The sequence below is a fragment of the Malus domestica genome, chromosome 12 (genome assembly GCF_042453785.1).
Source record: "Malus domestica chromosome 12, GDT2T_hap1".
Classification (NCBI taxonomy): domain Eukaryota; kingdom Viridiplantae; phylum Streptophyta; class Magnoliopsida; order Rosales; family Rosaceae; genus Malus; species Malus domestica.
Window position 1 is genome coordinate 10,059,487 of NC_091672.1, and position 10,383 is coordinate 10,069,869.

Below are 10,383 nucleotides of genomic sequence, written 5' to 3' on the forward strand. Positions count from 1 at the left end.
ATAACGTTAATTTTAAAAATTAATGAGGGTATTACAAGAATTGAAAATATTCATCAAAAGTTCAACTCCGCTTTTTATTAAAGCATCTTTTAAAACGTTAATTTTAAAAATTAATGAGGGTATTACAAGAATTGAAAATATTCATCAAAAGTTCAACTCCACTTTTTATTAAAGCATCTTTTAAAAGCAACCTACGTACAGACTGTTTTTAAAAACTGATGTCTGGAGACCATTGCTTTTAAAATAAGCATGATATTTTATTTTTACCAAACATTTTTTTATTGTTTAACTTTTAAGTGAAACAGTTTTTGGTGATAAAAAGCATTACCAAACGAGGCCCTAGTTTGGCTCGAATTCAAAAACCAAGCCAAACTTAAACATTAGTATATTCAACTCATAAAGCTTGTGAGCAATTCGAAAATTTTTACGAGACTGCTTGGAGAAGTTTGAGGTTAGCTCGATCGTTCAAGCTTGACATGTAATAATCTTTATAAAAATTACATGTCCTCAACTCTTGCTTAACTGTGTTGTAAGAATACTATATATTTGGGTAAATTACATTTTACCCCCTTAAGTTTGAGTTCGATTTCAATTCCTTACAACATTTTTAAAACATTTCAATTTCATACATTTACTTATCATTTTATTTCAATTCCATACATCCGTTAGAAAATCTATTAAGTAAACCGTTAAGTGATGACGTGGCAAATATGGGATCCACATTTATGTTGACGTGACTGCCATATTTGTGCCACGTGGCAAAAAAAATTTTATGCATTTAAAATATAATAATATTTACCCTATTTATAAAAAATAAAAAATAAGAAATAAGAGAGTGTGAATTTTTCTTCCGGTTGGGCTAGGGTGGTGGTGGGTCGAGTTCATTGGGGTCGGGGGGTAAAGAGGGAGGAGTGGGTCTGGGGAAAGAGAAGGGATGGGAGGTGAAGAGGGAGGAGATGGAGAAGTGGGTCGGGGGGGTTTCTGGGTTTGAATGGGTGGTTTTTTAATTTTTTTTAATAGGGTAAATATTATTATATCTTAAATATATAAAAAAATTAATTTTTTTGCCACGTGTTACAAATGTGTTAGCCACGTCAACACAAATGTGGATCCCATATTTGCCATGTCATCACTTAACGGTTTAAGTAACATATTTTCTAACGGATGTATGAAATTGAAATAAAATGATAAGCAGATGTAAGAAATTGAAATGTTTTAAAAATATTATAAGGAATGAAATCGACCATAAACCTGAGGAAGTAGAATGTAATTTACCCTATATATTTTTTATTTCTTGTCTAATGCTATTTGAAGGCCCAAATCAAGCTAACTCAATTAACATAACAAGTTGTCGCTTAAAGAACCCTAGAACATACTACAAATTTCAACAGCCAAAGTACTATGGCTAAATTGTTCATTTGTTCCCAGTGCTAAACTGCTGGCGCCTACTTAAAAATGTTATAGAGATAAGATACCATTCTATCACGCCCCACATTCGAGATTGGTAGAAAAATTAATCCGCACCCGATTCACGAATATAAAAAAATAAATAAATAAATCAAACAATCTTAGTCACAGAACCTAAAAACCTTAGCGTATAAAGGTGATAATAAAACTCCCATATTCTCGTCTAACACAAACTGAGCTCGTCTAGCTCCTATCTTGCCAAATAAATCATATAAAGAACAAAAGATGAGGGGTGAGCAACAATCATCGTTGCCTAGTTAATAGTATATGTAATATTTCAGTTAAGCGATGTCGTTTTATATGCGCTAGAAAATATCACAATTATATGAAAAGATTTAGCCATAGACCCGGCAGTTTCTGACACGACACGAAAATAACGAGTTTCGGGTCAACACGATAACTTATCGGGTCATTATCGGGTGACCCGTTAAGAACCCGTTAATAACGGGTATACACGCGGGTAATACGTGGGTAACCAGTTTCAACCCGTTAAGAAAAAATTTATTTTGATAATTTTAAAGTTTAATTACTAAAAGATTTATTATAAAATACAATAGCCATATTAATATTAATTTTTCTATATAAGTTAAAAAAAAAACGTTTTAGTCATTATTTATTTTTATTATGAGAGTTCCTTATTATCATTACTAGGATAAATTTTACTTAACATGTTGTTTGTCCAAAATTAAAATAAACTAATATAGTATTTGTATAGGTAAGAACTAAGAAGACATACATACAAGTATGAAAAATGTAAAAGAATATATAAACACTCGTGATTCATCATTATTCCTCCACGAGTAGATAATGGTTATACTTACATTATCGTTTAGATTTTTAAAATCCTCCAAACCTTCACGAATAATGTTTTTTATTTGATGGCAAAATTAATAAAATTAATAATAATTATTGTAGAAGTGTAAAAAATGTAAAAAAAAAATATACAATCACTCATAGTGATAAACTTTACAACTTTCATGAAGGGGTCAGCTTCGAAATCCAACACTATAATTCATAAACCTTAAATTTATATTTTACCGTCGATTGTCATTTACACTTTATTCTTCTTACTGAATTTCATTTTTTAAATTTTCTTTTTTGAAAACATGATCATCTGGCGGATGTAAGAAGATGAACGGTTCAGATCTTTGATATCACGTTTTGATATTTACGGTTAACTGAAATATGAGTCGATGTCATATAGTTTGTAGAAACTTTATAAACATCAAGCAATATTTTCACTAACCATAAAACTCTGAATATAATATCAACGATCCAAACCGTTCATCTTCATGCGTCCTCTAATAGATCAAGTTTCAAAAAAGAAAATCTGAAAAAACAAAATTTGATGAGAACAATGAAGCGTAAATGTAAACAACAATCAACGGTTAAATTTTAATCTATGATTTATATGATTATAGTGGTGAATTTTGAAGTTAAGCTTTTCATGAAAGTTGTAAAACTTGTCATTACGAGCGTTTATGTATTTTTTTCTATATTTTTTTTTTACACTTCTACATTAATTAAAAAATTATTAAAGACTTGAGGTAAGTGAAATATACATAAAAGAAAATTGCGTTTTTATGTTTTGGATGTAACAATATGATATGTATATACTTATTTAGTATTATGTTTTTCATTTGATTATTTATTGGTTTAAAATATATTTTCCTTAATGGGTAACGGGTTGGGTCATATTACCTGTTTATTTTAACGGGTATTACACTACACGACCTGTTAAGATATCGGGTATGACACGAAAACGACACGAACACGGAAAACACGACACGAATGCCAGGTCTATTTAGCCATATAATTTCACATCACATCATCCCTCCACGTATTGGTTATTCTTTATAAAATGTAGCTCACCACGTGACCCTTATGATAGGATTTTTACCACCTACAAAAGTAGGGATAAAAAATACTTGCAAGAGAACAAGGTTGTTGTAGTATAAATGGCTCAAGTAAGGTCGCTTTCTGCAGGGATTATTTAAAACAATTTATGAAAAACCCTAATCCTAGTTAATTATAAGAAAATAAAGATTGGAAAAAGTTGATTTTGAAATTTAAAAATATTAAAAACGAATTTTAATAAAATTAATTTAGGGAAAGCAACTAATAACCAATTAAAAAGAAAACAAATCGAAGACAAAAGATTTTGAGAAACAAATTTGGAAAAGCACTAGGGTTCCGCCGTCACCCTAACAATCCTACGCAGTTCTTCTCATTCCTTATGAATTACACATGCATATTTTGAAGGTTAGGTTTTCCTAAAATATGCCCTACTTGGAACCCCCAACATAGAACGTATATCTAACATGCAATCAGTCCATGGAGTCCAGATCGAATGTGAACATGTAAGACTCATTAAGTTTTGTAAAAACCTTTTGAAAAACCATATAACTCCTAAGACGTGTCGTCCATCCTAAGTAGTTACACATGTTAACCACAAGAAGCCTTAGTCAATTTTAGGGACAACCCTCCACCAAAATTGTATCAAATTACTTTTCTAAATATCCTAATAGTCGTGAATCACTAAGACAAGTAGATAGTTCAAAGCACATGATTAACAATCCTAAACTTGCATGCATAAATTCATAAGAAAATTCAAAAGAGACTACATATTCTTGCTAAGGATCATGGCCTCACCCTAGCAAAAGAAAATTAGCTACGCATATTCATAATTAAAATCAACATAATTGTATTAAACTAGAAAAAGAATGAAAACACCTTGTAGAATAAAGTCTGAAAATCTCTAAGCTCTAGCCAAAATCTTCTTCTCAAATCTTGCGTACGTCCTACCCGAAACCCTAGGTCTACCAAAAGGCTTATTTATACTACTCTAAATAAAGTCCTCCTAGTAAAAGGTCTTAGAATAAGACTAGGAAACTAAATAAATTGAAATAAAATATGAAACATAATCTTAAATTGACTTCGTAATTTTTGTCTGGAAATCTGCACAACCACGTTTTGGACCTAAATCAGCTCCAAAATAGCTTTATTTAAAGCTTGGACTATTTTGAACACTTCTCTAGAAGGCCATGAACCCATATGAGGTCATCTTGGGCTCCAAAAAATGCAATTTAAGCCCAGAAAAGTCACTTTCCAGCAACGTGCATTGTTTCTTTAATAAATCACCAGAAAATAACCACTTGGTAGAAAAATCCCAAATTTTCACACGAACATGTCAAGAGACACACGACAGTCCTCCAATTTGAATCACTCAAAAATTCATCTGTTTGATCGTGTTTTTCTCTAGAGGAAGTCGAATGTCCTATATTGAAAATATAAAGCAAAGAATCAAAATTATATCAATATAATTACCAAATTATACTAACAATAGGGTAAAATATATAATATACTATTGACTCATCACCCTACATTGGTCATTATGTCATAAGGAACCCGTGTGCCATACATTTATTTATGGTGATCCAACATTAAAGTTCTTATGCTTCATGAACATCTCAAACAATCCCATAGAATGTATATACATATATCGAAAGCGATTATACGAAATCAAACATGTTTGACTTGAAAATATGGAGATATTTGTAAATAGAATAAATCCCATGACAACTCATGGTTTTCGCTTATCAGAGAACAAAAACATTTTGAACACATTACATAAACCACTCACCTCGATCGATAACTAGAACCTCGGCAATCAAGCCCACTAATAATCTCCACACACGAGCTCATTAACCCTACTGTAAACTCTCTTTCTTCTCTCTCTCTCTCTCTCTCTCTCTCTCTCTCTCTCTCTCTCATACATAATGCTACTATAAATTTTTCTTCTTCATGTCGGGTTATTAGGCGAATTGAAATGAATTTTTTCTCCCCATTATACCCTCACTTATTTCTAAAATTTCAAGATTGCCCTTCACATTAACCTAACACCAAATTTTATTCTCTCAGTAAATAAAAAAATAATTAAAGTTTTTCTCACAAAGTTAAAATAAAATAAAGTTTTACAAAAAAAAAAATTAGCATGTAAAATAGATTCCTAGAATAGGGGCATTTTAGTAATCACATTGATTTTCTTCCCATTAATGTACATTAGTAAACAACTTATCTAGTTTAGTACTATTCCTACTTCGATTTCTTAAAATTTTAGTAAACAGTTTCAACAAAAGTATGATTCTGATGCCACCTTATTCCAATTCCTCCTAAATTCAATTCATTTCATTCTGATTACAGATTAGTAAACAAGCCATTAAAGTAATGTGTTTAAAAAAAGGGGTGTGAAATCCACACACCATTTTTTACTTCTCACACACCCTTCTAATTTTCGGCCGTCGGATCGGATGAAATGAAGAATATCAACGGACATAAATTAACAAGGGGTGTGTGAGAAATAAAAATGGGTGTGTAGATAGCACACCCCTAAAAAAATTTGTTGCATTTTCAATCTCATACATATTCTAGCTACAATACTTACATGTATTTAATATAACATCATCTAATTGTCAAAATAATTCATGTGAATCTATGTAATTACTGCAATCACCATCTATACATAAAGATCATTTCTCTTAAACCATGTATAAATTTGGAAAAAAAAATGTGGATCTCTTTTCCTTAAAGGCTCTCTCTATATATATCCTTGCAAAAATTCATTCAATTCGAAACCATTTGCCTATTTAACTATCACGATGAAATTTCATTCTTTTTTCTTGAAACAAAATGTTTGTCAATTTCTTTAAACTCAATTAGGTGCCTCAAATATTTTCATTTTGGCTAATATTTTGCAAGGATGTTCTATGAGGTGCAAACTAAAAATAGACAATTCGGATCGTTAAAGTTTGATGTGGTGTGGGCCCCACAGCTAATCCCCATTTTTTGAAAAAAATGAGGTTCCCTTCCTTTAAAGGCTCTCTCTCTCTCTCTCTCTCTCTCTCTCTCTCTCTCTCTCCATATATATATATATGAGGACTTTAGGGGAAAAGATCTCTATTTTTTTTATAAAAATAGAGATTAGTTATGGGGCCCACACCACATCGAACTTCAATGATCCGAACCTTTTATTTTTCAAATTACTCATCTTAGATCATTCTTACAAAGTATTAGCCAAATCGGAAATATTTAAGATATCTAATTGAGTCCAAAGAAATTGATGATCACTTTGTTTTATAAGAAACAACAAAATTTCATTGTGATAATTAAATAGGCAAATAGTTTTCGATTGAATTGAATTTTTGCAAGGACGATCTATGAATCGAGACTTATAAAATAGACGGTTCGAGTCATTGAATTTCGAAGTGGAGTGGATCCCACAACTAATCCCCATTTTTTGAAAAAAATTGACGATCCCTCCCATTAAAGAGCCTGTAGATATACATATTTAAAGAGCCTATAGATATACATATATATATAACATGAATGTATAGAAATTAGCTAGCTCAGTGTCTATTTTGTGAATAAGATAATAAATAAATACATCAATTATGGAATGACTGAGATTGCTAAGCAAAACATGATCATACATTATGATGAAAATAATAAATTTAAATTAATGATGCAATATAATTGCTGAAAATATAATTTATTATTGACTTTTGAAAACTTATAATTGACTAATAAAATTTATTGAAAGAGGCGGATGATGGTGCTCATAGGCATTCTTCTTCTTTTTCTTAAATAAAAAAAGTTTACAATATTTGATTTTTTTTAATACAATGTGAAACTCAAAGAAAATTTGGACTGAGAAAAAGATATTGAAATTAACTCGCTTTCTTTTTCTTCGGAGTCTTCCTCTTATAGACTTGGAAAATGAGACTTGAATGATTGAGTTCTTTACTGTTGAAGCATGAAATGGAAGATGACTTGCTTTTACTGTTGAATAGTGAATTTATCAGAATAATTGTTGTTTTTACTGTAGAACGTGTTGAGTGATTCATGTTGGCTAATTGATTCCTTACTTTCACTGTGTGAATAATGTCTGAATGCTTCGCATGGTGTCTTGAAATAATGATTGAATTCTTCACATGGTGACTAACTGCATTCACATGGCTAGACTTGTTGATTCACATGGCTTTATGCAAATGAGTCTTGTGCATCTTCATAGTCGACCAACCTGGTGCTTTGGCTGTTTGGCTTTACTAGTTACTGTAATGATGCATTTTATGGTTTGGAGGAAGTTTCATCTTCTTCGTGTTCATATTTTAACTGTAATTGTAACTGGGCTGCCTGTGACTGTAACTGTGTCATTTGAGCGAGAAGTTTTTGTCCAAGGTCTTCAATTTATGCGACTTTGTGCTTTGATTTTGATGACTTGGAAGACTTTGATTTCCCTTTCAGTGAGGAAGATGGCAAGATGTCTGATAATGACTGTGTTTTGATAACTGGTTGTGGTTCAACTGGCAATTCACTAAGAACCTGTTCAATGATTCTTTGTTGGTTGAATTTGTCCCACCATTTGACTGATCTGACTCTGTGAACTTCTTCATTGCCTGCTTCATACTCCCATTTTAAAATCCATGGAACTTTATATTTGGCCATGAAAATTAAAAGAAGAGGTATCTTCTTGTTGAATTGGTTTATGTTGAATCTTGACTGAAAATGGTTGATTTTATGCATGAGCGATTTTGGGATGACATTGGCTATTGGGCCATAAACTGACCACCACTTGGAGAACCAAGCTGGAAATATTGGTTGAAATTTCTTGTCAAAATTGATAAACCAAGAGTGACTGAAATCCTCTTTCTGATAGAGGAAAATGTTGGTCGATGCATTGATGTAATCATAATAACTGTACTGAATATTGGGTAGTTGAGTGTGAAGGGACTTGTGTTTGTAAATGGGGATTTCCCATTCTTTTTATGTCATGATTCGGTTTCAAAGAGAATGCTTTTGTAAAATCCAAGGGTTTTGCATGACTATTTCGGTTGGTAGTGGAAACTTGGGGGAAACCAAAATTTGGCTAACTTTGCTGGTGTTGGGTTTGGAATAAGATCTGGAAGGTAACTGAACAAATATTCACTGGATGATTTTGGAATGTAAATGGAAGTTTGACTGTAATTGACGGTTTTACTAAGGTTTTGTAAGGATCATAAAGTCTGACTAAGGCTAATTGATAATTTGGTCTGTAATTCCCTACAATAGAACCTAAAGGAGTAAAACGATTTACTGAACTGTTGGCAGAGTAAGGTACAAAGTTTGACTCTTGTTTGACTGGGTTGAGAGAGGCAGGAAGCCTTCTTTGATCAGGATTTTGTCCTGACATTTTTCCTTGAAAAAGCTCTCTTGTTAGGAAATCAGGAATGCAAATTTGATTGCCTTTTACGTATTCGATTTCAAAATAAAAAATACTCAATATTGACTATCATTATGCAAAAATTTATTTTAATATTTTGAACATTTTTTTGTAAAACATGTTTTGTGTTTTTGCAACCGACTCTTACTAATTTTTTTTATAAAAAAAAAATCATCTTGAAATTTTGATATGCATAGCACTATAGATAATATTTCTTTTTTAATAGTATTATAATTACTTTAAGCTGAATTCCAAACTCCTGAAAGGAAACGAACAATTTGTTCAGGAGAACCGAGATGAGTTAATTGTTTAAGAATACCTCTGTAACCAATTTTAGAGGCATCAGTTTCAACAATTTTGAATGAATTGACTATAGGAATACCAAGACAGGGTAATGTCTTGACATGAGACTTGATTTGTTTGTGACACAACCCGACCTAAATCGAGGCATGCTGGCCATCAAGTGAGGGTGACGTAGCCATGTGCGCCATGCGGAAGTGAAGGTGATAAGATAATGTGGGTAAATATAGACCAAACTAACTAACGTAGACTAGTATATAAGTACGAGTGGAAGTGTTAGAGTGTACGTACACATAATCAGAGCGTAGGTACCAAGGTGCAGTCCAACAAGCTAAATACTAATTATACAAGATTATACAAGATATGAAAGAAACCCTACATTGATGGAAGTCTGTCAGAACCGCCATAGAGTCCTCGTGAGCCACCAACACGAACTTCTAACTAAAACCTGGAAGGGTGCAAAAACAAAAAATATGAGTGGGCAAAAATAAAACTTTTCAAAACCATTTCACTTTCAAAACATATAACCCATCACCGTAAAACCCGTATAATTTTCCAGAAAATAACAGTACATATATTTAGAAATCATACTCAGGAGTAGTGAAAACCAAGTATATGCCATGTCAAGTGTCTCAGCAATGAAATAAGTAAGCCAGGTGAAATAAATCAATATAAAGTGATATGTTAGCCGAAGTCACCTAATGTGACTAGTACGGCTGAGTTTATAGCTCGTCAATCAAATCTTGCACACGAGTCGGAACCACTTAATGTGGTCTGTACGATAGGCTAGGTGTAAATAAATACGCTCAAGTGCTACAATCACGTGAAGGTTGTGCGAAATATCGCAAGTCACGTACGAGTTGGAACCACCTAGTTTGGTTTGTACAATAGACATGGCATTTAAGATCGTAAATCCATTTAAACAATTTCTGGGAAAATGTAAAACATATATATATATATATATATATATATATATATATATATATATATATATATATATATATATATATATATATAAAGAAACCATTGGTATGTAGCTAGGTGGTAACCCCCGAGTCTTGCTTGGCTATGCTCGTCCTCCGGGAATGTCTCGACTATATGTGAAACCACTGATTTAACATTAATTTAAGCACATAATCAAAACCGTATAATAACTTCTCATACGTTGCTCAATTGGGGTGTTTAAATATACCATCGTGGCCTACTCAACACCACGAGCATCCTCATATTTTTAGAATAATTTTCCAATGACCCACGCCCCCTCACGCGCCGGCCAAGGCACGGCCACACGCGCCTACCACGAGCAGGCATGTGCTTGGCACACGAACGGAATCCCTAATGGCATTAGGGAATATTCC